General features: G+C 42.3%; 1 non-coding gene and 1 pseudogene across 1 annotated transcript; one reads left to right on the forward strand and one right to left on the reverse strand.

Moving 5' to 3' along the window:
- On the forward strand, positions 1-26,873 carry LOC18009755 (annotated as a pseudogene).
- On the reverse strand, positions 3,793-3,899 carry LOC112082364. Its single transcript, XR_002897032.1, has one exon. It is a non-coding gene; the product is annotated as a small nucleolar RNA R71 (small nucleolar RNA).
- Positions 26,874-27,370: the final 497 nt, after the last annotated feature.

Genomic DNA, 27,370 nt, shown 5'->3' on the forward strand with positions numbered 1-27,370 from the left:
ACAAACAAAAAAACTATGATGCATTCTTGTATTGAGAGGAAGACGACGATATGGAGCTTGTATTTTATCTTCTCTCTTTCTAACTTAATACTTAATTTTGCTTCTTCTGAAACAAATTTGTGTCGTCCAGACCAGAAGGATGCTCTTTTGGAGTTCAGAGCGAATTTCCTGCCCACGAGTTCTTTTGGAGCAACGACACTGATTGCTGTTCTTGGTATCATGACTCTTGTGATCCTGAAAGAGGCGTGGTGGTTGTATTAGGCATTGAGTACTACGGTCTTGTTCTCAATAGACCTTTGAGATTTAGTAGTAGTCTGTTTAGGCTACAACATCTTGAGTACCTGAATCTTGACAACAGCAATATTTATGGTATCTTACCACATTCCATCGGCAACCTCAAATATTTGAGCGGTTTGAGTCTTTCTGAGTGCAATTTCTGTGAAAATATTCCTTCTTCACTCGGAAATCTTTCTGATCTCACTAATCATGATCTTTCTTTTAATGATTTCACAGGTGAGCTACCAAGTTCGATGGATAACTTTATCCAGCTATCAGAGTTGCATCTTAGGTTTAACAAGCTCCGCGGGAACTTTCCTCCTATGCTACTCAATTTGAGCAATCTCAACTGGATCAACCTTGAATATAACCAGTTCGAAGGTATGCTTCCATCTAACATGAGTAGCCTCTCCAATCTAGGGGATTTGGGATTTTTAGAAATTCATTTTCAAGATCTATTCCATCATCTTTCTTCATGATCCCTTCATTAGTCAACCTTGACCTCGGAGGCAACCACTTCAGTGGTCCTCTTATGATTAAGAATATCTCTTCTCCATCTGCACTCGAACATTTAAACCTTGGAGAAAACAATCTCGTTGGACCGATCTCGGGCTTTATATCCAAACTAATCGCATTGTTGGACCTCTCTTTTTGGAACACAGAAATGGGTATGGTCGATTTTAGCATCTTCTCGCATCTTGTGTCAGTGAGAACACTCATCCTATCCTATCTGAATACAAGAAGCATGGTTGACTTGAATCATTTTTCAAGTCTCATTTCACTATTTGATCTGGATCTTTCAGGGAATCACAATTTGTAGATCAGTTCAACTCTCTATTTCCCCTCATCCATCGGTATATTGGTTTTATCATCCTGCAATATTTCCGAGTTTCCCAAATTTCTACAAAACCAAACTAGTTTGGTTCATTTAGACATTTCTGCCAATCAAATTGAAGGCCAAATACCAAAGTTGTTATGGAAACTGCAAAAGCTAGAATATGTGAACTTTTCTCAGAATTTGCTCAAAGGTTTTGAAGGATCAGCTGATGTTATTCAAAGAACTGCATTACTAATGCTTGATATAATTTTAAAGAAATTCCAGGGTTCATTGCTTTTGTTACTGATAATACCGGATTTTGCAGGTGTTTTTACTCTATTTTCAAAGATTTTCAAAGGTTTTCAAAGGATTTCAATGTTTTTGGATTTTAAAAGACTTTTCAGGTAATTTGGGATAAAGAGGTGCAAATTGGAACAAAAAGTCTCTTTTGGTTAAATGCAGACTGCCAGAACTCTCATAGAGAGACGAAGACCTTCTCACCGTCTGATCACCCTCAAAATTGGACAACTAATAGAAGAGTCAATCAGCTTTCAAATGCACTTGGTTTGGAGACATTGCAACGGTTGGATCTCAAGATATTTTTTTTGCACCGGAGACACTCAAAGACGGCACCGCGGCCAGCAGCCCATCCACCGCAGCTAGAGCCACGCGACCGCGGCCAAGCCTTCATTCCCCACAGTCACAGCCCACGCGACCGCGGTCAGGCATCTCCGACCTAAAAAGCCCATTTCTGAAGTCCAAGTCATTTCCCAGCCTCAATTCCGGAACCCTAGAGACCCTGAAGTATTGAAGACTATAAATACATGTCATTTAGGTTGTTTTTAGACATCACCTTTCATACTTTTACAAAAACCCTTTTTCCCAGCCGTTTTATGTGATTTTTAGAGAAGATTGTTCAACTCTGAGTTCATCCATAGAGAAGCTTTCTTTCATCTCTTTTCTTTACTGTTTTTGATTGCTTTCATTAAAACCAATGATGATGTCGACCTCAGCCATGGCTCAGTAGATCCTGAGTTGGTCTTAGGGTTCCCGAAAGAGGGTCTCATAATCGATTAAGACATCTAGGTTTTTAGATCTGGGATTTTAACTATGTTCTCTGTTTATTCTCATCTTACATGCATGTATGCTTGATTGATCACCTCGTATCTGATCTAGATAGTTAGTGTTGCGAAAGTTTTCATTAAGTATCCGATCTAGAATGAAACAGACGATTTTTCCGTGGGAATCGAAACCTACCTGCGGCGAAATCGTGAGTACTGACGAGTCTTGTGCAGCTCTTGCGTTTTCTCCCTACCAGGGCCAGACTGGAAACCTACTGGTCAGGGTTGCGAGAAACAGTTGGTTATGATCACGACGGTGACATAGTCATACTGCCAAACTTTAGCTCTAGAACCCTAATATATCGATATCTGTCAATCCCAATCTAAAACCCCAAGTGTTGAAACCAATTATGATCCATGTAGAGTTCCCGAATGCTCAGCATTTTTAGTCATAGTTTACAAACCAATCGATATTTACTTGCTCTTTTAGATCTGCATTTTATTTGTTTTAGTTCAAATTTCACTTATTTCATTTGCTTCCATTCGATTTACTACTTGCTTTTTAGGATAGATTCATTTGCTTTCTTTAGTTTTAGTTTAATCTGTGACAAACAACAATCCCTAAAACCGATTTAGTCTAGACATAAACTTAGAAACCGTAGAAAAATACTAGGCACACAAGTCCATGTGGATTTGATCCCTAAGGGTGAAACTTGTTCCCTCACCTCGTAGCTCATCAAGTTTTTAGCGCCGTTTCCGGGGATTTGTTTCGCTGTCCTTTTATTTTTCTTGTTCTAATTTCTGTTCTAGACATCTGATCTCTAGTTCCTTCTTAAGTTGCTGAATTATCTTTTCCTTTTTTTGTTCTTCTCTGAATTGCATGAATACCAGGAGAAGACCTGTAGAAAACATTCCAATTTTAGTCGAGATAGACAGACACGAAAGAGAACTTCGAAGACTTAGACGAACGCAAGAAATGGCCGACGACGACCAGCCTGGAGATCCTGATAACCGAAACTTAAACACGGACCAAGATGGGTCTGAACATGGTGAAAATGAAGAGAATGATTGCAGAGAAGGTGATCATGCTCGATAAGATGGAGAAGAGAATGAAATTCCTCCAAGAAATCCTCAAAACCAAGAGAGAGAAGAACGCGAAGACCTTGATGCACCTATCAATGCACCCGATGGTAACAACCAGGAGATGCAGCCGAATGGGAGCAATAACCGCCCTGTTCAGCAAGCAAATCAACACCAAAGACAAGGTATGAACCATCACATAGCTGATTTTAACGCACCTACTCAGAATTTTAAAAATCGATCTGCAATTCAAATACCATTCCCGAACCGGAATGAGTTTGAAGTCAAGCCTCAAATCATCTCTTTGGTGAAACAAAACCAGTTCCATAAAATCCTTCCGAACATCCAATGGATAACATTGAACTCTTGGAACAAATCTGCAGCATGATGAGGACATACCAAGTTCCAGCAGACTATTTAAAGTGTAAGTTGTTTCCTTTTTCATTAGCAGATAAAGCTCACCATTGGTTGAAATCTTTGCCTGCAGGATCGATCACTAATTGGGAAGAATGTAAAACCGCTTTTCTGAACCACTTCTATACTAAGTCAATATCGAACTTGCTGAGGACCAAGATCTCAAGTTTTCAGCAAGGACCGGCTGAACCTTTCTATGAAGGCTGGGAGCGTTTTAAATAGTATGAACGTGACTGCCCTCACCATGGATTTTCCGGATCAAGCCTGCTGAGCACATTTTACAGAGGTTTGCAACCAAATTACAAACTTTCACTTGATACAGCTAGCAATGGAGATTTTGGACAGAAGACGATAGCACAAGGATGAGCCCTCATCGAAAATTTGGCTCAAGAAAATAGCAATGACTGTCCATAATCGATCGAACGGCGAAGCCAACTGGAACAGATAACAAGGAGATAACCGAGTTGAAGAACATGATGAGCCAGCTTTTAAAAAACCACAATTGCCTAATCCATGCTTGTGAGACCAACAATGGTGTAGAACACGAAGGACCTTGTGATACCGATCACACTAATCCAACCTTTTAAGAAGAAGAAGTGAACTATGTAGTAGCACAAGCACCATATCCAAGTCGCTTCAACAATGGCTTCAACAACAACTTTCAGAATGCGAATTACAACAATCTCTCTAACCGCAACCAAAATGTAGAGAATCCTCAAGACCAGCATTACCCACCGCAGCAGAAACCCTTCCAAAACAAGTTCAAGGTGGAAATTTTGGAGGGACTGGAGTCTTTCAGCCTTGACAACCATACAACTATCAAGGTACGGGATTCAACAATCAATTTGGACAACAGCAGGGAGTCACAACAAACCAGCTAGCTTCGCAAATCGGAATACTTGAACAGTCTATCCAACAGCTTGTTATGACAAAAGAGAAAGCAGCTAAAGACATGAACGTGAAAGTGGATTGCATGTACAATGACCTGAATGGGAAGTTTGAATCTTTATCTTCTCGCGTCAAAAAGCTAGACGTCCAAGTTGCTCAAACAGCCGACTCTATGAAGAGACAAAATGGAGCTCTTTCCGGGAGAGTTGAAGACAACCCCAAGAGATTTTGCAATGCCATTACTACACTGCCCGAAGAAGGAGCCAAAACCGATGGAGAGGACAAAGAAACCCCATTCTTTATACCTCTCTACAAGAATGTTGATGCAAAGCAACCACCATTCAAGATATCTCAACGTTCCCCGCTTCAAAGGCTCACAAAACCCGATGACCCAGGAATCAAGTTCACAGATTGTTTATGCGATTCCGGAGCCAATGTTAACATCATGTCGAAGATATTTGCCGAAAAGTTTGGGATAAAGACGGTTAATGTTATCTTTGGAGATTTATCTCAAAAAGATACCGAATGGGCGATTCATGACCTGCAAATCCTAATTGGGAACAAGATTGTTCCAGCAGATTTCCAAGTTCTAGAAATGGATCAAGATAAAGAGAGACCACTTATATTTGGATGACCGTTTCTAGCTACAATAGAGGCAGTAATCGATCATGCAAACCGGTATGCTGTCTTCCTAAACGTGGACCGCAAAAGGTTTTATCCCACTGTCCCAGACGATGTTCCAAGCAAAGGAAAACGGCCAAAAGAGAAAGACAAGGAGAAGCCGAGACCTTTTGCGAATATCAAGATCATCATTCCACCAGATTCAACAGAGACTAGTGAGGAACAGATACAAGAACTGATCGAGAACACAAAAAAGGTTTTAAACAACATTAAAATCTGAAAGAAGAGTAAAGAAAAGAAGCCGGTGCTACAACAAGAAGAAGCCAAACTTCCAGCGCCCGTAAACGATAAAGGCACATCAAGTGGAGTGCCACTTCATCCAACCTGATCTTTTAAGCCTAAGTCTAGCTAAATGACTTAAAACAAAAGCGCTTAATGGGAGGCAACCCATTTAGGTACACTTCTTTTAATTTTCTTTTCCTTTTTGCAATTTATGTTTTCTTTTTCTTTTTAGTTTCAGGTACTCTTATAAAACAATACACAAAAAAAAAATCAGAAAAATAGAAAACCAAAAAAAAAAGGAGAGGTTTTTAGCTGCTCGGCCCGGCAAAAGCCTGAATGATGGATGAAGGCCGTAGGAAAATGGGCCGCGGTAACGACCAACTGACCCGCGGCCAACACACCATTGATCGCGGTACCGTGAATGTGACCGCAGCCAGGCTTATGTTTACCGCGATCGCACGTCACCTGACCGTGGCCGTTGGTCGTTGAGACGGGGCCTCCGATTCCTGTTACTTTTCAGAGGTTCTCGGTGATTCCCGATAATTCCCGGAACATTCCCGGGAAAGCTAATCTCGATTTTCTGTAAGTTTTTAATTCTCGGTTACGTACCAGACAAGTAAGATAAGTTTCCGTAAGATTTTGAATTCCCAAAAATTTCCCGTTTTTGTCACAAAACGCTTTTTAAAGAAAGGAAACGTACTTTTTGGATCAAAAACTCGTTTTTCTCTTCTCTTCCAAAAGACTTTGAGATTTAGGAGATAGAACATCTTTTTCAATTCTTAAGCTTTTTAAGAAATTTTTGGACCAAACCTCACTGTTTTTCAAAGCTGATTTCAAATCTATCATCAAATCTCTTTTCCCAACAAGGTATGAAGCTCAAACTCGCCATTTTTAGTTGATTTGGAAATTTAGGGTTTTCTTAAAAAGCTCAAATCTAGGTTTATTAATGGTAGAGATAGCTTAAAACAATAGATTATCCATCTATTTTGTCTGGAAATAGATTTTAACACCTGATTTAAGAGAATTGAGAATTTTGAAATTTGGATTCTACATGCTTTGTAGAAATCAAATTTGGAACAGTAAAGTTGATGAATTTGATCAAATCTTGTGTGATTAATGATTAGTATTAGGTAACCTACAGATTTGACATAGAAATTGTTCAATTAAACAAAATTTTAGAAATATTTTGTGTCAAGATCATCAAAAATCCGAATCTGGTCATGAACGACTCGATTTTTTGATTTGATATCAATTACGCTTGCTTGTTGTTTTAACTAATCTCTTGATACTCTGATTATTATCCTTGATCGTTGATATGTTAAACTCAGCATCCATATTCATTCTTTTTCCGAGAATTATCTTGTCTTGTAGGGAAATGGAACGAACCGAGTCTTTGAGAAGCCGTCGCACTGGTGACAGCTCCGAGGCAATACCCGATGATAGTACTCTTGGAGAGTACATGCTTAGCCGAGCTAGACCGAGAACAAGAGGTCGAGTGATGAGGCTGCTCCAACACTCAAGAGAAGCCCATGCGATTCCTGAACCACCAAATATCAGATACATTGGGAGTCGATTATGCAAGGCGTTTCAAGAAGTTGAACATCAAACCAACGCCTTGCATCAATTATCATACACTCGAGATACTTGGGATTAGAGAAGATGTCATCTGGTACATCGATGCTCTTAGCCTGAGACCCTACATGGAGCTGAATCTCCCAACTTATGCCGAGCTAGTTTGCAAATTCTTAGCAATCGTCACCCTTCACCACACGAAGAGGAGGAGCCCCAGAGCATCTGCCGGTGTTTTATCATTCTCTATCCGCATACAGTCCTATTCTCTCACCATTTCTGCATTTTGCGAAGCTCTTAAGCTTCCATACATTAATGGCATTCACCTTGAAGAAGAACCTGATTTTGACTTATGGAGAGAGATGGGTCATGGCGTCTATGATAGCGAGAGATCCAAGTCAGCCCTTCTTACTCATCCTGCAGTGAGAGTTTTGCACAAACTCTTAGCACACATGATTTTCTCTAGAGCCAACACGAGGTGTGTTTTGAAGACTGAGCTCATTACACTTCAGACACCATATATGGACAACCCTCGACTTGCCTGCTTTGCCTGGATCATAGCACAGAACATGGTGAAGCTGAAGCATGATTTACATGGATGTGAGGACGCTACTACTGCTTATGGGAGTGCTATTACAGCCATACTACAGGCTGTAGAATTTGATTTCTCATCTGATGATCCACTTCCCGACGTCTGGTATGATCTACTCTATCTCTCTCGCGATCACACTATCTCTCGTGCCATTTTCGATCCAGACAGGCTCGGTTACAAGTATTGCACTGGCACCGAGGAGCACCGAGTTTGCTTACCTTCAGCATCAGTCCCTAGACTATGTAACGGAGCATGCCCACGGTGGATTCCGGAACCTGATGAGTTTCTACCTTCTATACCTCGTCTGCCACTCACTATCGGGCAATACATAGTGGCTAAGGTAAAGCGCGACGCAGCTGCAGCACATGGTCACTATCATCTACATCATCACGCACACAGTCTGACCTGGAGCACAGAGTTAAGAGACAGGGACGACGTTTTGAGCGCGTCGTCACCTTCTTGCAGGAGCAGCACCAATTCGAGGCAGACACATCGGAGGATGAATGATTGATCAGCACTTCATCGTCATTTCACCACCATCACGGTTGTATCATCATTTTCTTTTCCTTTATTTAATCTTTTTAGACTATCTCACATCTATTCACCATCTTCTCACCAACTTTTTCACACTAGGGACAGTGTGATTTAAGTCTGGGGGAGGATGTCTATCCGTACTAATCATTTCCTTGCTTTGTTTTTAAATTTCAAGTTCTTTAAAAAAATTTAATATGTAACCTATGCGACCTTTAGTATTTTTCAGGAATGTTTGACACAAAACTATGATGATTTAGACCTGCACGCTTCTACACTACGCATGATAGCTCATTTGTGGTTAGCACTAGACTAGGTGGTAGCTAAAGTACTTGCACTACGAACTCCCACCAGAGGATTTCTATTCATGGAGATTCTTTCTGACAGGATATACTAGCTCATTTTATTTGACCTTAATATTAATATCTAATTTTCTCATCATTGATTATAGGCAAGCATCGAGATATACATCTAGGACGCCTTTTTCCTCATATTTATCATCACTCTTTGTCGTCTTATTTCATCTTTATCTGGTACCATACCCTAAACCCAAATCCCTTGTTTTCAAACCTCATGCATTCTATTTTTAGTTTATATCGCAGATATGTGCAAAACGTCGGAGAGAAGAGGAACGACGCAGTTTTCAATCACTCAAGAGAAAGACTAAATGAAATTGGGAAGGAAGAGTATCAGAAACCTTATCAAGCTTTATATTGCCTCAGAGAATTCATTCTTATTGGCAATTTTGTGTTCTCTATGACTCTATATCTAAAGGTGTTTCACCTTTCAAAAAAAAATGAATTAAAGGAAAAGGAACAAAAACCCTAATGAGTCCTAGATTGTCAAAATTATTTGGAGCAAAGGCAACTACTATTCATCTAAGGAGCTATGGTTTTGAAAGATAAAGAAGAATCTAAGTCTGGGGGAGTTAGGAGAGAACTGAGGAAGAAGAGCAGAAGGTTATGGCAAGAAAAAAGTGACTGCAAACTGTGGATATCAATAGTTTCACTCTCTCTTGCGGTTTTGCATAATATCTTGCATTTTCCAGAACTTCAGGTAACCCAAAAACACTCTAAGCCTTATCCCTAAAATGACCCCTTTTGATACCTAGCCTAGATCACATTGCTTATACTTTCTTTCATGAGAACCACCAAAATTTTAAATGAATGTTAAGAGCTAGTTGACTGGAAGTTAAATCTAAGTCCAATAAATTTCTGCATGACGAATTAACGGACTAGTTATGCCCATATTTTTAGTGAAAATTTTCTAGGCTATTCTCGATTGATGCATAATGATTGATTTAGTCTAGAAGTTTGGTCTCTGAGATTTTGTTAGTTCTTGCGTTTTCAAACCTCTGACCGAGATTTGGTCTTTGTTTTGTTTGAGGACAAACAAAAGTCTAAGTATGGGGGAGTTCATAACACCGGATTTCGACCATTTTTATGGATCACTTTAATATCTTTTGTAGATATTTTTATTCCATTTTCAAAGGTTTCAAAGGGTTTCTATCTTTTCGGATTTTAAAAGATTTTTCAGGTAATTTGGGATAAAGAGGTGTAAATTGGAACAAAAAGACTCTTTTAGATAAATGAAGACCGTCAGAACTCTCATTGATAACACCGTATTTTGACCACTTTTGCGGATCGTTTTGAAAAACTTTTTCTATGTTTTTTTATTGCTTTCAAGTAATTTTATTACGTTCTTCTAGTATTTGTAGTTTCAAGACTCCTTTCAGGAAACTTAGGGAAAAGCTTAACAAAATGGATAGAATACCAGATTTTCAGCTTAAAGTCAAACCATCAGAAGTTCACCCCCAATTGAAGACCTTCTCACCGTCTGATCCAGCTCAAATTTGAAGATCTCAAAGATGGAACTATCACCTTTCCAGCACACTTTACATCTTGGCAATTCAACGGTACAATCAAACGTTACGCGAAGAGCAAGATGTCCCGTAAACCAGCCGGCAAGCATTTTCACCCGCGGCCAACAGCCATTTCACAACGGTCAGAGGCTACCCGACCGCGGCCAAGCATCCATTCACCACGGCCACGTCCCTTATGACCGCGGTCAGCCATCTCCGAGTTAGAAGGCTCATTTCTGAAGCCGATAATGATTTCCTCATTTGGAGAAACCCTAAGTGACGCCCATAAATGTCTTGAACACTATAAATACATGTTTTAGACTCCGAATGGTGATAACGTTTTTGGCTGTGCGAGAAAAGCGGTTTTAGAGTGTGGTACGGTTCAACTGCGGTACGTGCGGAAAAATATATTTGCGGGACAAATGCGGTTTCTATATAATTAGCGGTACAGAATAATGTTTGATTGGTGAAAAAACAGCTTGCGGTCCACAAAAAATGTTTGAATGGTGAATAAGAGTAAAGCGGTACGGATTACAGATTATATATAAATATATTATAAAAATATATAATAGTTAATAAAAAACAATTTCATATATTTATGCACTTAAAATATTCAAATTTTATTTAAAGAAAAAAATTATTTTTTTAGATACAAATAGTGCTAAACAAGATAAAACCATAATTGATAATAAATAAAGTACAATACAATAAAAAAAATCATCAAATATTTTGATTCCACAACATATCTGCAATTCTATCTTTTATTTGGTCCATATAATGTATATCAGTTGCCTCTGCTCCTTCAATGTCATCTAAATCATAATCAGAATCTATATTGTTTATTTCCGTCTCTACCATAATTAGTACTTGAATATTTCTTTAATAATAATTAATTTTTTGTCAATAATTACTTTTTATTTTTGTGTTTTATTTTTGAAAAAAAATATAATATTTCCATTTATAATTAATATAACATATGGTAGAAATAAACTATAGAGTATATTTGGTATGTATACATTGAATATATGTTTAATAATTAATAAATAAATTATTTAAAAAACTGCTATTTAAGTGCGGTTTTTAGTAAAAACCGCTGGGTAATAACTGCGTCCGATTTTAAATACGAGTTACATGCTTTTACTCATAAGATAATTCCGCGTTTTGTCATATTATTTTTTTTTTAAAATGCTTTTATATTCAAAAAAAAAAAATCTTGATTGGTGAAAAGGGTGTGGTTTTCTAAAAATTCCTTTGAAATCAGCAGTGGTTTGGTTACCATTCATAGCCTTAGGAACCTAATTTGTATGCCATCTTCTGCTCTTATTGTTTTAGAATACTTTTTAGGTTTTTCATACTTTAGCTTTTAGGGAGATATAGATTGAACCCTTTTTGTTTCTTCTTCAATTTCGATTTCTATTCTACTTTTTAATACTATGTTTTTTATTTCGTTCATCATGTCTGAGTAGTTTTATTGTTGGGTCAAAGGGATTTTCGATGGTGTTATTCATGTTCGATGAGTCCATTAGCTGTTGAAGCGGAATCCTATAACTTTTTCTTCTGAATTTACTTTTAATGCATGAGAGTAGCGTCATGAACTACAATCTGATTCATATAATTGGTGATACGAAAGTATTCATCCGGTGTGAGACCTAGTTTGGGAGATCAAAACAAACATAGAAGTGGAAACCTACCTATGGGCGATTTGTGAATTCTGACGAGTCTTAAACATATATCATTGTTGGAGGTGAAAACCGCACCCCCGGATTTCCCCGGTACAAACCGAGATCGGCACAATATAAGCCCGGTTCACGAAGGAATGTATCGGGAAGACTGGGCCGAGTAAATTCTTGGGCCAAACGCAGCCCATTAAGCCGAAGTCGGTCAGGAACTTCTCAAAGAAATCGAGAAGTTCTCCGAGTTCGGTTGAAAATAGAAAGTTTTCAAATGGAAAAAGGAAACTGTTATGAGAAAAGGAAAAGGACCGAGAGAAAAGGAAAGTCCTCTCGGTCCCATATCGCCGAAGGTGCACTCGACGACCGACTTAGAAGATATATATAAAGGAAGAGGAATCGACACGAGAAGACACAAGAAATTCCAGAGAAGACTTAGAGACTGAGAACTCAATACCTTAGATTCTTAGTTTCATAAAGTCTTAGTTCGTTATTATCAACTTAATAACCGAACTCAGTTGTATTCTTTCGATCCGATCTAATAAAACCCGAGTTTACCGATCTAAATTACTGTTTTGCCCCTTTTCGATATTCACTTATCAACAATTGGCGCGCCAGGAAGGGGGCCTAAACAGAATTTTCAGTTTTAGATCGGACTTCGGATAGATCGAATCAGCAATGACAGACCAAGCCAACATTCAGGAGGAAGGGAACCCTCTCGGCGAAAAGAACAGCAACGTCCAAAACCCTGCGGAGCAAACAGGAGGAATCCCTGGAGAAAACGCTGGGGGTGAAGCCGGCCAAACTCCCGCAGCCGTAGGAGGTTTTGGAACTGAACTACTGTTCCAAGTGTTCAACGCTCAGTTCGAGGCCATTAACAAAAAGAGCGAAGAACGTTTCAGTCAGATGGCTGCACAAATCGCCGAGCTCAGTCAAGCACGAACTCCGCTTCGAGTTCGGAACATCATCGACGACCACAATACTGATGGCGATCCAGCCGGAACTATGAGGTCCACTGCTGTCGGATCAGCGAACGCACCAGCACAGGATCTAAGTAGCGACGCCGAATTCGAGGCGATGAAGGCACAACTTCGCGAGATCACTTCTAAAATTCATCAAGCAACAAACGTGGATCCGGAGATCGAGCGCGTCATTCAGGAAACACAAAAGACACCCTTTACGCCGCGCATAGCAGGAACGCCGGTCAAACATATGGAGAAACTCAAGATGAAGATCTATGAAGGCAATACCAACCCCCGGCACTTCTTGACATCATTCGGCATCTGCATGAATCGATATCAGTTCAAATCCGCCGAGGAGAGGGATTCGGTTCAGTGCCAGCTGTTTGTGGAGAGCTTAGGAGGAGTAGCTCTCGATTGGTTCTCGCGAGTCAAGGCGAACTCAATAGATAACTATAAGGAGTTGACAACGGCCTTCGTTAAACATTTCTCAATGTTCATCGGACAGAACACCAAGAACTCCGAGCTATGGCAAATAGCCCAAGGAGCAAGCGAGAGCCTCCGTGATTTCATCCAGCGCTTTAAGAAGATTGTCGCCAATTGTACGATCAGTGATGAAGCCGCCCTCTTATGTCTTCAGAAAGAAACTCGGATAAAGACTAGCTTCTGGAGCGCGATTACGCACAACCCCCCACAGACGTTGGAGGATGCATTACACCGAGCTAATACTTACATCGCAGAAAAAGAAGAAGAGGCCGCTTATGAGCAAAACTATTCGGCAAAGCAGCCCGAACGTTCAAAAGCCACCATTAACGAGCCACACTCAGGCTATAGCAGAGGGTACGAGAATCGCAAGAAGTTCTACGCTAATGCAATCCAGCAACCAGCCAAGCAGTGGAATAATAAGTGGGTCCGTAGTGAAGAAGATCAAGACAAGTCCCTGTTCTGCGAATTCCATAACCGAAAAGGACATAGCACTGAAGAATGCAGACATCTGCGAGAATATCTGCTCGGGCAATACCGAAAAGGGCAAATCTCGCTTGACGATCTCCGTCACCCAAACCTGCCAAGAAACAGTGGGCAAATCTCACTCGAGGATCTCCGTCACTCAAACATGCCTCGACCGAATAACGTACAACCCGAGAACACCGTCGCTAAGGATCCACCAACTCCACCAGCTTTACCGGCACTACCACCGCCTCCACTGAATCCGCCTGCTTTGCCTGAACAACCGAAACGCAATCGTGACGACCGAGCACAAGAAAACCATGCTCCCAAAGCAAGGAAACGTGTCAACATGATAATGGGGGCTATTGAAGCTTGCAGCTATTTGGTTCGAGCTATCAAAGAATACAGTAGACAGGCCGCCAGTGCACCCAAAATCCCGTACGATCTGCCGAAGGGAACGCCCTTGGTATTTACCGAGGCCGACACGATCGGGTTGCATAAGCCGCATAATGACGCCCTCGTCGTCGAACTACTTCTCGACGATGTCGAAGTTAGCCGCATTCTGGTCGATACAGGCAGTTCGGTCAACATTATCTTCAAGGACGCACTTGACCAGCTCGACGTATCATCAGATAAGATCGAGCCTTTTATCGAGCCACTTACAGTTTCGACGGCAAACGCTGCATGACGGTCGGTATGGTTAAAATCCCGATCTACCTCGCCGGAGTCGCGAAAATCATCCAGTTCCTCATCCTCGACAAACCAGCGATCTACAACGCCATTCTCGATACACCATGGTTACACGCGATGAAGGCAGTGGCCTCAACGTACCATCAGTGCCTGAAGTTCCCAACTCCCGACGGTGTTTACACTCTCCGAGGAAACCAAGCCATCGCTCGATCGTGTTACATAAACGAGTGCAAGCTTCGTTCGGCCAACCAAGCGTGTATCATCAGTTTGCAAGGTCCGACGACCGAGCTCGTCGTCCAGCAAACAAAACACAAGCAGGAGTCAATTATTCAAGTTTGCATCGACGAACTAAGGCCGGTGCCAAACTCGACTCAAACATCCGCGAGGCACTCATTCGCTTCCTGAAATAGCATTCGTCTACTTTCGCATGGTTGGTAGAGGATATGCCCGGGATTGATCCACAGATCGCGTGTCATGAGCTCAACATCGATCCGACGTACAAGCCGATCAAGCAGAAAGGCCGAAAGCTCGGACCAGAGAAAGCACAAGCCGTCAACGATGAGGTCGAGCGGTTACTCAAAGCAGGATCCATCACCGAGGTCAAGTATCCTGTAGTTTTCAAGAAGAAGAACGGCAAATGGAGGATTTGCGTCGATTTTACCGATCTCAATAAAGCATGTCCGAAAGATAGCTTTCCTTTGCCTCATATCGACCGCCTCGTGGAAGCGACTGCCGGAAACGAACTACTCTCGTTTATGGACGCATTCTCCGGATACAATCAGATTCTTATGCATCCACAAGATCGGGAAAAGACATCGTTTATCATGGACCGCGGCATATACCGCTATAAGGTCATGCCCTTTGGTTTGAAGAATGCTGGAGCAACGTACCAACGCCTGGTGAACCGAATGTTCGCAAGCCAGGTCGGGCGAACTATGGAAGTTTACATTGACGATATGCTCGTGAAATCACTCGTCGCTTCCGATCATGTCGGTCATCTTCGCACATGCTTCGATATTTTAGACCAGTATGGCATGAAGCTTATTTCCACTAAGTGCACGTTCGGCGTAACGTCCGGGTAGTTCCTCGGATATATAGTCACACGACGCGGCATTGAAGCTAATCCAAAACAGATCGCAGCTATACTCGAGCTCTCGTCTCCGACAACCAAACGCGAAGTTCATCGAATGACAGGACGCATTGCGGCACTTAATCGGTTTATATCCAGATCAACAGACTAGTGCTTGCCGTTCTATCAACTTCTTCGCGGTAACAAACATCTCGAATGGAATGAGAAGTGCGAAGAAGCTTTTGCCGAGCTTAAGAAATACTTGTCTACGCCACCAGTCTTATCCAAACCCGAAACCGGCGAGACACTCTACCTCTACATCGCAATTTCGGAGTACGCGGTCAGCAGTGTTCTTGTTCGAGAAGATCGTGGCGAGCAGAAGCTAATTTTCTATAAAAGTAAATCCCTTGATGGGTCAGAGTATCGCTATCCAACCTTGGAGAAGTTCGCCTTCGCAGTGGTTATCTCCGCGCGAAAGTTACGCCCATACTTTCAGTCTCACTCGATCGTTGTCTTGACCGACTATCGTCTTCGCACTTTCCTTCACAGCCCAAGTCAATCCGGCCGACTCGCCAAATGGGCCATTGAACTTAGCGAGTATGATATCGAATATCAAGGAAGAACTGCAACGAAGTCTCAAGTCTTGGCAGATTTCTTGGTCGAACTCCCACCTGAGCTCGTCGAAGCTAATCCAGTCATACAACCTTGGATTCTCCATGCCGATGGCTCCTCTTCCCATAAAGGATCCGGCGTCGGGATTCGTCTCAAGTCTCCCGAAGGAGAGGTCATCGAACAATCATTCCGCCTTGGCTTCCCGGCATCCAACAACGAAGCCGAATATGAAGCACTGATTGCCGGACTACGACTTGCCAAAGGTATCGGCGCCGAACACGTACACGCCTACTGCAAAATACCTAGTATCGAGCCTGGTCCGAGCTGCAACATCGTTACAAGACAACGTGATTACGAAGCCCGACCCAATTGATTGTTGTCTTGATGTGTGGTGTCGAAGGTTATCAAGTTTTACCCTAATTGAAATCAATAGCCGCTAGTGCACAACTGATCGATTGTAGTACTTAGGGATCGAATCCACAGGGAAGGAGGATCTTTTCCTGCAAAAAGCCTTTGAAATAAGTTAAAGTAAGGAAGTCTAGAACAAAACCGGTTTTGTAGGGGTTTGGTAGTGTGTTTAAAATCTAAAAACGAAATATTAAAAGAGAATACAGGAATTAAATGACGTAATAACTAAACTTAATGAAAATGACTAAAAATTATAAAAACGAAAATTCTAATGCTTAAATGAAAATGAACTAAAAAGGAAAGACAATATTGAACTAAAGCTTTAAAGAAAATCGGTGTAAATCAATGGAGAAGAAAGCGTTGGGGTTCAGGGAAGTTTTCTCAGGGGTACGAACGATTCAAAACATTGCTAGAGAGGAAATTTTGTAAGATCTTAGCTTAAACTTTTCGAACTGGAGTCACGGACGTATGAATATGCCACTGTCGTGATCATAGACAACTATCTCTCTCAACCCTGACCAGTAGGTTTCCACTCTGGCCCTGGAAGAGAAGAGATGCATTATGTTTAAGACTCGTCCTAATTCACAAATCGCCCATAGGTAGGTTTCCACTCCTATGTTTGTTTTGCTCTCCCAAACTAGATCTGATACCTGATGAACAATTTCGTGTCACCAAGCATCTGGATCAGATTGTAGTTCATGACGCTACTCTCATGCAGTAAAAACGAATTCAGAAGAAAAAGTTCTAAGATTCGGCTAAAAAGCTCATGGAATCCTCATCGAACATATAAATCCCCATCAAAAATCCCTTAATCCTAACAATAAAACTACTCAGACATAATGAACGAAATTAAAGACATAATATTAAGAAGTAGAATAGAAACCGAAATTGAAAAAAGAAAGAACAAGGGTTCAAGAGAACAAATCTCTCTCTCCCTAAAAGCTAAAGCAAAAACAATAAAAGTATGAAGTAAACAATTCGGTTCTCTAAGGTTGCACGATTTCTAGGGATCCTAAGACATGTATTTATAGTGCTCAAGACATCTCTGGACGTCACTTAGGGTTTCTCCAAATGTGGGCTTCAGAAATGGGCTTTTTGGGCTTGGATTTGGCTTGCCGCGGTCGGGACAAGTGTGACCGTAGTGGATGAGTGGTTTGCCGCGGTCGGGATGCTCCTGACCGCGGGAAAATACTTGTTGGCCGCGGGTGGAAGTGCTTGCCGGCTGGTTTACGGGACATCTTGCTCTTCGCGTATCTTTTGATTGAACCGTTGGATTGCCAAGCTGTAACGTGCACTGGAAAGCTGATACTTCCATCTTTAAGGTCTCCAAATTTGAGCTGGATCAGACGGTGAGAAGGCCTTCAATCAGGGGTAAACTTCTGACGGTTTGACTCTGAGCTGAAATCTGGTTTTCTATCCATTTTGTTAAGCTTTTCCCTAAGTTACCTCAAAAGAGTCTTGGAACTACATATACTATAAAAACGTAATAAAAGTACTTAAAAGCAATTAAAAACATAGAAAAAGTATTTCAAAACGATCCATAAAAGTGGTCAAAATACGGTGTTATCACCAATCTAGCTCCACCCCTCACCCGAAAGACAAAACCTAAAGAAGTCGTCACCGATCTCGACACCGACATGGACGAACGGGATGATAACGAGTCCGATCTCGAAGACGAATCCGAAGGCCAACACGTTCCAATCGATATCGAAGCTGAGGGTGAAGATGAGCCCGAAGATTGGACCTTAGAAATTGTGGGCTACATTGGAGATGGAACGGTTCCCGCAGATAAATGGGCAGCTCGGCGCCTCAAGGCTCGTGCAGCTCGATACGTGGTCATTAAGGGCACTCTCCTCAGATGGGATGCGTCCGGTGTACGATTAACTTGTGTTCACGGCAACGACATCATGGAATTAATGCAAAAAGTACACGAAGGAAAAGGAGGAAATCACTCCGGAGCTCGGTCTTTGGCGTTCAAGATCAAAAAAGCTGGTTATTAATGGCCTACTATGCTTTCTGACTGCGAAAAGTATACGGCACGCTGCGAAAAGTGCCAACGTCATGGTCCGATGATCAACCTTCCTACCGAACTCTTGATGACCTCGAGCGCACCATATCCTTTCATGTGTTGGGCAATGGACATCATCGGTCCATTTCGCCGATCTACAACCCATAAGCAATACGTTCTGGTCGTCACCGACTACTTCACCAAATGGGTCGAGGCCGAGGCATACCCCAAGATACACAGAATCGACGTCAAGAAGTTCGTCTGGAAATTTATCATCTGCCGCCACGGAGTCCCATACGAGATCGTTACGGACAACGGAACCCAGTTCACTTCGATAATTTTAACGGATTTTTGCGCCAAGTGGAAAATCCGACTAAGTTTCTCTACCCCGCGATACCCACAAGGAAACGAGCAAGCTGAAGCCACGAACAAAACCATTATCGATGGTCTGAAGAAGCGACTGGATACCGCTAAGGGAACTTGGGCGGATGAACTCGATGGCGTCTTATGGTCCCACCGAACTACACCACGACGTTCTACCGGTCAGTCACCTTTCTTCCTCGCTTATGGAACGGAAGCTATGTGTCCAGCCGAACTCAACGTTCCAAGTATTCGCTGAACCATGCTCACTCAGCAACCCGACGCGAATAACAACATGATGTTCGACACAATCGACTTAGTCGAAGAACATCACGAACGAGCATTACTCCGGATACAAAACTACCAACAACTGGCAGCTCGTTACTACAACAAGAAGGTTAAAGGCCGTCACTTTGAAGATGGCGATCTCGTACTTCGCAAAGTTTATCAAAACACAGAAGAAAAGAACGCAGGAAAACTCGGCGCGAACTGGGAAGGACCATACCAAGTAATGAAGGTTGTTAAGCCCGGCGTTTATCAACTCATGATGCTAGACGGAACCCCGATCCCGCGATCTTGGAACTCAATGCATCTCAAACGATACTACTACTAGTTCGTTACGAGATAATAAAAAAAAAAAAGTCCTCCGAACTACTAAGTCCGGAGCAAAAAACATTTTTGTACTTAAAACTACGAATGGCTTTATCCCTTTAAAGGGTACGTAGGCAGCTCGTTACCGAATCCAGCTATAATATCAATAAAGTTTTATTAAGTTAAAAACGTCTAAGTTTTAGTTCGGTAATCACGAGACACCGAACTCCTTGTGCCAGTTGTTCGATAGCATTCCACATGGATGCAAACTTAAAAAGCCGAGATCCGTCTCGCCAGCACCCACATGGTGTCGTGGTAAAAACCACATATCAAAAGCCGGGGCCAGTCCCGCATTTGAAATTCTAAGTCACCAAGAACAATAAGCCGTGCTCATCTCGCATACTTAGGTTCGACTTAGAAAACCTTGAACTCGTTTCGTGCGTTTACAAGGGTTCGAATAAACTCACTCTTCCAGTACGACACGATTCACTTGGGTTCCCCAGGCCGAGCTCAAATGCTCGCACAATAAGCCGAACTCCTCAGATTCGCACCGTAAGCCGAGTTCTCAACACTCGCAAATGTAAACCGAATTATCGCAATTCGCTACCGAAAGATAAAATTATGTTCAAACATCATTTGCTAAGTACCGATCTACTACTTCAGAAAAAATTAAGAAAATATACTACCGCAAAAAGAACAAAAAAAAATATATTATAAAGCCTTCCGAAAGGCAAATAAGTTTAAAAACCCACCGAGGGTTCAGAAATAAACAAAATATTACATATAAAATAACCCATGCAAGGGCAATTGAGTTCGATTCAAAGGATAAAAGAAAAGAAAGTAAGCGGTCTTCGAAGTCGCAGCTTGGTCGGCATTAAGTATATCATCATTTGAGCCAAACTGCTCGCCTCTCGCCGGATCCTGCGCACTTTGAGTCACGTTCACGACCGGAGCATCATCATCCTCTTCCGGAAATGGAGACATTCGTTTGTCTTCATCCGTGAGGATGCAAGCATCAACCGAGCATAAGTCTTGCAGTGCCTAAGCAAGCTTCGCCTCGATACCAGCCACCATTTCAGGCGGGACCTCGTACAAGCCTTTCTTTTTCAATTGTTTGATGAAGCCGAGAACTCCGGTAAGCTGATTGACCACCAACTATGGTTTACGAGCCCGATCAGCATCATCCAAGCTTTGGATGACCTTCTCTAAGCGCTCGCAGGCCTTCGCATGAACGCTCTTTGCTCGACTCCTCTAGTGAGCCACTAAACCCTGCAGTCGCTCCTTATCTTTCTCGAATTCCCGAGAAAGCAAGGTCTGAGCTTCGGTCAGTTCAGCTCTTACAGCTTTCAGCTCCGAACTCTCCTGCTTCAGCAATTTAACAGCAGTGTGGAGAGAGTCGTTGATCTGGAGCTCGGTGGCAAGACGTTCTTCCGCCTTAGAGATCCTCTCTTCTAGCTCGGCGACTCTAACTTGCTCGTCGTACAACGCAACTTCATACGCTGCGACCAAGTTGTTGGTCTGGCTAGCGAGCTGCAGTTGTACGAGCAATTCCCTTGTACAGGTTTGGAAACCGTAGCTCGGAGATCGCTGGGAGACTCGGAACCTCGGTTGAAATCTTGTGGTAGAGATCGGCACAAGCATCGACGTTCTCCTCGAAGGGGGTCTCCTCGTCGTAGTCGAAGCAAACCTTAGCCCTCTTTGCCGGTTCTGGCTCTGGAGAGTCCTCGGCCTGATCTCTTTCCTGCCTTTTCCGAGAATGAGAAGCTTCGGCCCGATCCTGAGGGAGAGCGAGGTCCGACGTCACAGCCGTCGGTGGATCGAACTCGGCGGCAGCATCCTGTGCCCGAGAAGAGTCTTCAACCCTTTTGATCTTCTTTGAAGATTTCTTCTTCTTCAATTTCTTCTGATCAGCGTGATCAGGCGGGTTCGCAGCAAGCGGCAGTTCTTCAGGCTGCTCCTTAGTCTCCTAAGCAGCAGGAACGGGGTTCGGGGCCGCATCGTTTGGCTCCTCTTCATCTAACAGAGTGGGGATCTCATTGAGGGAAAGCATTCTTGCGGTCCGAGTTCGCTTAGCTTGCGGTTTGGGCATCTTTCATCTTGGAGCAGCTCGGGGTTTGTTAGCTCGAGTCTTTGGCTTCAGCGGCTTCGGTTCTTGGACGGAGGCTGCAAAAGAAACATATCAAGAGGGAATTCGGAACAAACTCAAGATAAGAAAATACAAGTGAACTCGATAATCAAACATGCTTTCTTAGCTCGGCGCTGAAGAATTTCTTCCCAAACTTCAGGCCAACGATGTTTGCCGGCTTCACTAAAAGCTGCTTCAAATTCAGAAGTGAGTCCGGAATTGAGAAGAATGCTTGGGAGATAACGACCTGCAAAGATGAACCGAAAAAGAGTTAGAGAGATACGAAAAACAAAAATCAACAAAATATAGAATCGTCTAGATCTACCGATCGGAATCTTCCACTCTGATTGAGTTGGGATGTCAGAATTGCTGACTGTGAGATCGTTCATCTCGAGGAAGAAGTACTGGGATTCCCAGTCGTTATATTTACTGGGTTTGACCCCAGTGACGATGTTCTTTCTCGGCTTGGCGTTCGCTGCGAAGAACCACTCCTTGGATTTGTGGATATTAAGTGAGAAGAGATCTTCAAAGAGCGTACTGGTCGGAACTTCATCAAGCTCATCACACAGAGTAACGAAGCCCACGTAGTTCGTTATCAATGCCGGCATCACCTGCGTGAGAGCTACGCCTCGCCGATTGCAGTACCCAAGTAGGAGAGAGGGAATTGGAAGAGAGAGCCCGCACTGCGTGAAATATGTCAAGTAGATGCAAAGGAAGCCTTCGGGAACGTTCCATGGCCGATCTCCAGCTTCTGGTATTATGAAGATGACCTTGTCTGAAAGCCCATTTTCTTCGAGTACGGCTTGAACGGCACCCGGAGAAAGAGAAGAAGACGGCACGTTATGAGGACGAACAACTCTTCGCTTTGGAAGTGGTGGTGAAGCATGATTCACTGCTTCGAGGTTGTCCTCGGCAACTTCTGCTCCGGTAGCATTCCCCTCGGGATTTTCTTCTTCAGGTTCCTCGACCTCCTCGATCTCGTGATCGATGCCATCAGTGTTCGGCCCAGTTCGAGCTTCCGTTTCGCGAGTCTCTGTCGCCAGTTGCTCGGTCGCTTCAACTCACGGTCGAGAACGGCTACTGCTTGCACCAGCCGACCTAGAGTTTTTGCGAACTAGCTGCTAAGGATTACTCTCTCTCTCTCTGGGACGAATCCGATAGACGAGGGTTTGAAGAGGAAGAGCTCGACTCCGAAGATTCACGGCGATCTTCCGGTAGGATTTGATTAGAAGAAGAATTAATCGAACAATTGGAAGACATTTTGAGCTCGGAAAGGTAGTGTCGAAAGAAGATCTGAAGAGAATAAAGAACAGTTTGAAGATCGATCGGAAAAGATTGAAGATCGACCGGAGAACTTGAAGATCGATCGGAAAGTTTGAAGATTGATCGGAAAATTCGAGAGATTACGGCGGTGGAAGTTGAAGAAATTAGAGAAAACAACGAACAAAATCTTAGAGAGAGAAACAAAATCTAGAGAGAAGGGAGAGCAGCGTACCTTATATATGCTTGAGCGAGAATAATGAATGCGAGAAGAAGTTATTCCCTTATAAACAGTAGGAATCGTGGTTCCTCGATTTTTGCGAAATCCCGGAATTCACGCGCCTCATTGAAGACAGGTTGCGAAACGTACGGGAAAATGAATCGCTTGCAGTTACCGAGCTCGGTGTGTGACCTACTTTTAAGTTTAGATCAAATGAGTTCGACTAAAAGTCGTACCCTTTCATCGAACTGAGGGGGGGCTAACTGTTGGAGGTGAAAACCGCACCCCCAGTTTTCTCCGGTACAAACCGAGATCGGCACGATGTAAGCCCGGTTCACGAAGGAATGTACTGGGAAGACTGGGCCGAGTAAATTCTTGGGCCAAACGCAGCCCATTAAGCCGAAGTCGGTCAGGAACTTCTCAAAGGAATCGAGAAGTTCTCCGAGTTCGGTTGAAAATAGAAAGTTTCCAAATGGAAAAAGGAAACTGTTATGAGAAAAGGAAAAGGACCGAGAGAAAAGGAAAGTCCTCTCGGTCCCATATCGCCGAAGGTGCACTCGATGACCGACTTAGAAGATATATATAAAGGAAGAGGAATCGACACCAGAAGACACAAGAAATTCCAGAGAAGACTTAGAGACTGAGAACTCAATACCTTAGATTCTTAGTTTCATAAAGTCTTAGTTCGTTATTATCAACTTAATAACCGAACTCAATTGTATTCTTTCGATCCGATCTAATAAAACCCGAGTTTACCGATCTAAATACTGTTTTGCCCCTTGTCGATATTCACTTATCAACAATCATCTTTTCTCTTCCAAGGCCAGATTGGAAGCTATTGGTCAGGGTTGAGAGAGATAGTTGTCTATGATCACGACAGTGGTATATTCATAGGTCTGTGACTCGAGTTCGAAAAGTTTTAGCTAGAATCTTATTAAAATTACTTTTTAGCAATGTTTTGAATCGTTCATACCCCGGAGAGAATTTCCCTGAAACCCAGCGCCTTTTTTCCATTGATTTTCACAGATTTTATTCCAGGCTTTAGTTCATTATTTTCATTCTCTTAATCGGTTTTCATTTAAGCAATTAGGTTTAGCCGTTTTTCTCGTTTTTAGTCGATTTCATTAAGTTTAGTTATTAGGTCATTTTAATTCTCGTATTTTCTCGTTAAGATTAATTTTTACGTTTTAAAGACACCACCAAAACCCCTAAAAAACTGCCTGGTTCTAGATTTCATTTATATTTCTTTCGAAGGCTTTTGCAGAAAAGATCCTCCTTCCCTGTGGATTCGATCCCTAAGTATTACAATCGATCAGCTGTGCACTTGCAGCTATTGATTTCATTTAGGGTAAAACTTGACACCCTCACCACACGACACATCACTCATAGAGAGACGAAGACTTTCTCACCGTCTGATCACCCTCAAAATTGGACAACTAATAGAAGACTCAACCAGCTTTCAAATGCACTTGGTTTGGAGACATTCCAACAGTTGAATCTCAAGATATTCCATTTGCCCCGGAGACACTCAAAGACGGCCGGCAAGCCATGCGATCGCAGCCAACAGCCCATCCACCGCGGCCAGGGCCACGCGACCGCGGCAAAGCCTTCATTCCCCACGGTCACAGCCCATGCGACCGCGGCCAGGCATCTCCGACCTAAAAAGCCCATTTCTGAAACCCAAGTTATTTCCCAGCCTCAATCCCGGAATCCTAGAGACCCTGGAGTATTGAAGACTATAAATACTTGTCATTTAGGTCGTTTTTAGACATCACCTTTCTTACTTTTACAAAAACTCTTTTCCCCAGCCGTTTTATGCGATTTTTAGAGAAGATTGTTCAACTCCGAGTTCATCAATAGAGAAGCTTTCTTTCATCTATTTTCTTTACTTTTTTTTATTGCTTTCATTAAAACCAATGATGATGTCGATCTCAGCCATGGCTGAGTAGATCCCGAGTTGGGCTTAGGGTTCCTGAAAGGGGCTTTCATAATCGATTAAGATATCTAGGTTTTTAGATCTGGGATTTTAACTTTGTTCTCTGTTTATTCTCATCTTTAATGCATGTATTCTTGATTGATCACCTCGTATCTGATCTAGATAGTTAGTGTTGCGAAAATTTTCATTAAGTATCCGACCTAGAATGAAACAGGCAATTTTTCCGTAGGAGTGGAAACCTACCTGCGGCAAAATCGTGAGTACTGACGATTCTTGTGCAACTCTTGCGTTTCCTCCCCTCCAGGGCCAGAGTGGAAACCTACTGGTCAGGGTTGCGAGAAACAGTTGGTTATGATCACGAAGGTGACGTAGTCATACCGTCGAACTCTAGCTCTAGAACCCTAGTATATTGATATCCGTCAATCCCAATCTAAAACCTCTAGTGCTGAAACCGATTATGATCCCTGTAGAGTTCCAGAAAGCTCAGCGTTTTTAGTCATAGTTTACAAACCAATCGATATTTGCTTGCTCTTTTAGATCTGCATTTTATTTGTTTTAGTTCAAATTTCACTTGTTTTATTTACTTCCATTCGATTTTCTACTTTCTTTTTAGGATAGATTCATTTGCTTTCTTTAGTTTTGGTTTAATCTGTGACAACCAACCAACCCCTAAAACCGATTTAGTCTAGACATAAACTTAGAAACCGTAGAAAAATACTAGGCACACAAATCCCTGTGGATTCGATACCTAAGTAGTACAACTGATTAGCTGTGCACTTGCGGTTTTCATTTGTTTTTATTAAGGGTAAAACTTGTTCCCTCACCTCGTAGCACATCAGTTACCAAATTCTATGAATTACTTTTTTGGCCCTGAAATTTGGTTTTCAGGAGAGATTCCTAGGACAATGTGTAGTATGGTTTCTCTTAATACACTTGTTCTATCCAACAACAACTTCAGTGGTTCTATTCCTCGGTGCTTTCAGAATTTTAATATTACGCTTTCTGTCATGCATCTTCAGAATAACAGCCTCTCTGGTGTTTTTTCAAAGGAATCCATAGGTGATCAGTTGATATCACTTGATGTTGGTCACAACAAGCTATCAGGAGAACTTCCTATGTCTCTTATCAACTGTACTCAACTTGAGTTTCTGAACGTGGAGGACAACAGGTTCAAAGACATTTATCCTTTCTGGTTGAGATTGTTGCCCAATCTACAGGTTCTTGTTCTCAGTTCTAACGCACTCCATGGGCCATTATCTTATCTTGGAGTTTCTTTGAGGTTCCCCAAGCTGCAAATCTTTGACATCTCAAAAAAATCCTTCATTGGAGCATTGCCATCAGATTACTTTGCTGGTTGGAGTGCAATGTCATCGGTCGTAGACAAAGTAGATTCTGGCTCAAATCTTTGTTGGAGTAGGACTATAGAACTTGGCTCAAGTAACTATCATAAGTCAGTGGATGTGACAAACAAAGGATTGATGATGGAGCTGATTGGGAGTAGTCCATCATAAGTCCATCGACGTCTCCGGAAACTGATTCGAAGGAGATATTCCCAAATCCATCGGTTTTCTCAAGGAACTGATTATGCTCAACATGTCAAACAATGCTTTCACAGGTCGTATTCCACCGTCTCTTTTAAACTTGACCAATCTCCAATCATTGGATCTATCTCAAAAAAGATTATCCGGCAAAATCCCACCAGAGTTTGGGAAACTTACGTTTCTAGCGCGGATGAACTTCTCGTACAACAAGCTTGAAGGTCTGATACCACAAGGCACTCAGATTCAAAGCCAAAATAGTTCTTCATTCGCAGAGAATCCCGGGCTCTGCGTTGTTCCTCTACAACAAACATGCGGAAAAAAAGAAAAAGAAGGGGTGCAAGCGCAAGATGAGGCAAAGGAGGAAAAAGATCAAGTATTTAGCTGGATAGCAGCTGCAATAGGCTACGTACCTGGTGTGTTCTGTGGAGTGACCATCGCCCACATTCTGGCTTCATATAAACATGACTGGTTCATGAGGATCTAACAATCTTTTTCTTAATCAAAGCATCGCTTGTTACGTGATGGTGTCTCGATGCTTTCAATAAATAAAATCAATAAACTTTTGTAACAACTTTCTCAATATTTGTTTCAAATCATATCAATTTTATTTTCAGACTCAAGATTTTTTTTTTTGAATTAAAAGTAAAATTTACTTAAAACCAGAAAACAGTTTTTACATCATGTAACATCCCTATCCCAGGCTCCTAAGAGAGCGGGGAACTGGGTATGTTAGATCGGCCATCGAACCGCGTCCGGTAGGATGTCCGATTTGGTGAGCACACAGGATCGCCAGAAAAACGCCCAGGTAACAATCAACAACACAGACTTAGGCTGATCTCTCTACTAAACCTTAAAGACAAGGGGAGAGAAGGGGTGAGTAATTGGGATTACTCAGTGAGGATGGGCCTTGAGGAGGCCCACAACATCATCAAACTAGCATAAATTGGTTTTAAGAGATCTAATCCTAAAGCAAGCCCAAGC

This window comes from Eutrema salsugineum, unplaced genomic scaffold (assembly GCF_000478725.1).
Source record: "Eutrema salsugineum unplaced genomic scaffold, Eutsalg1_0 scaffold_8, whole genome shotgun sequence".
NCBI lineage: Eukaryota > Viridiplantae > Streptophyta > Magnoliopsida > Brassicales > Brassicaceae > Eutrema > Eutrema salsugineum.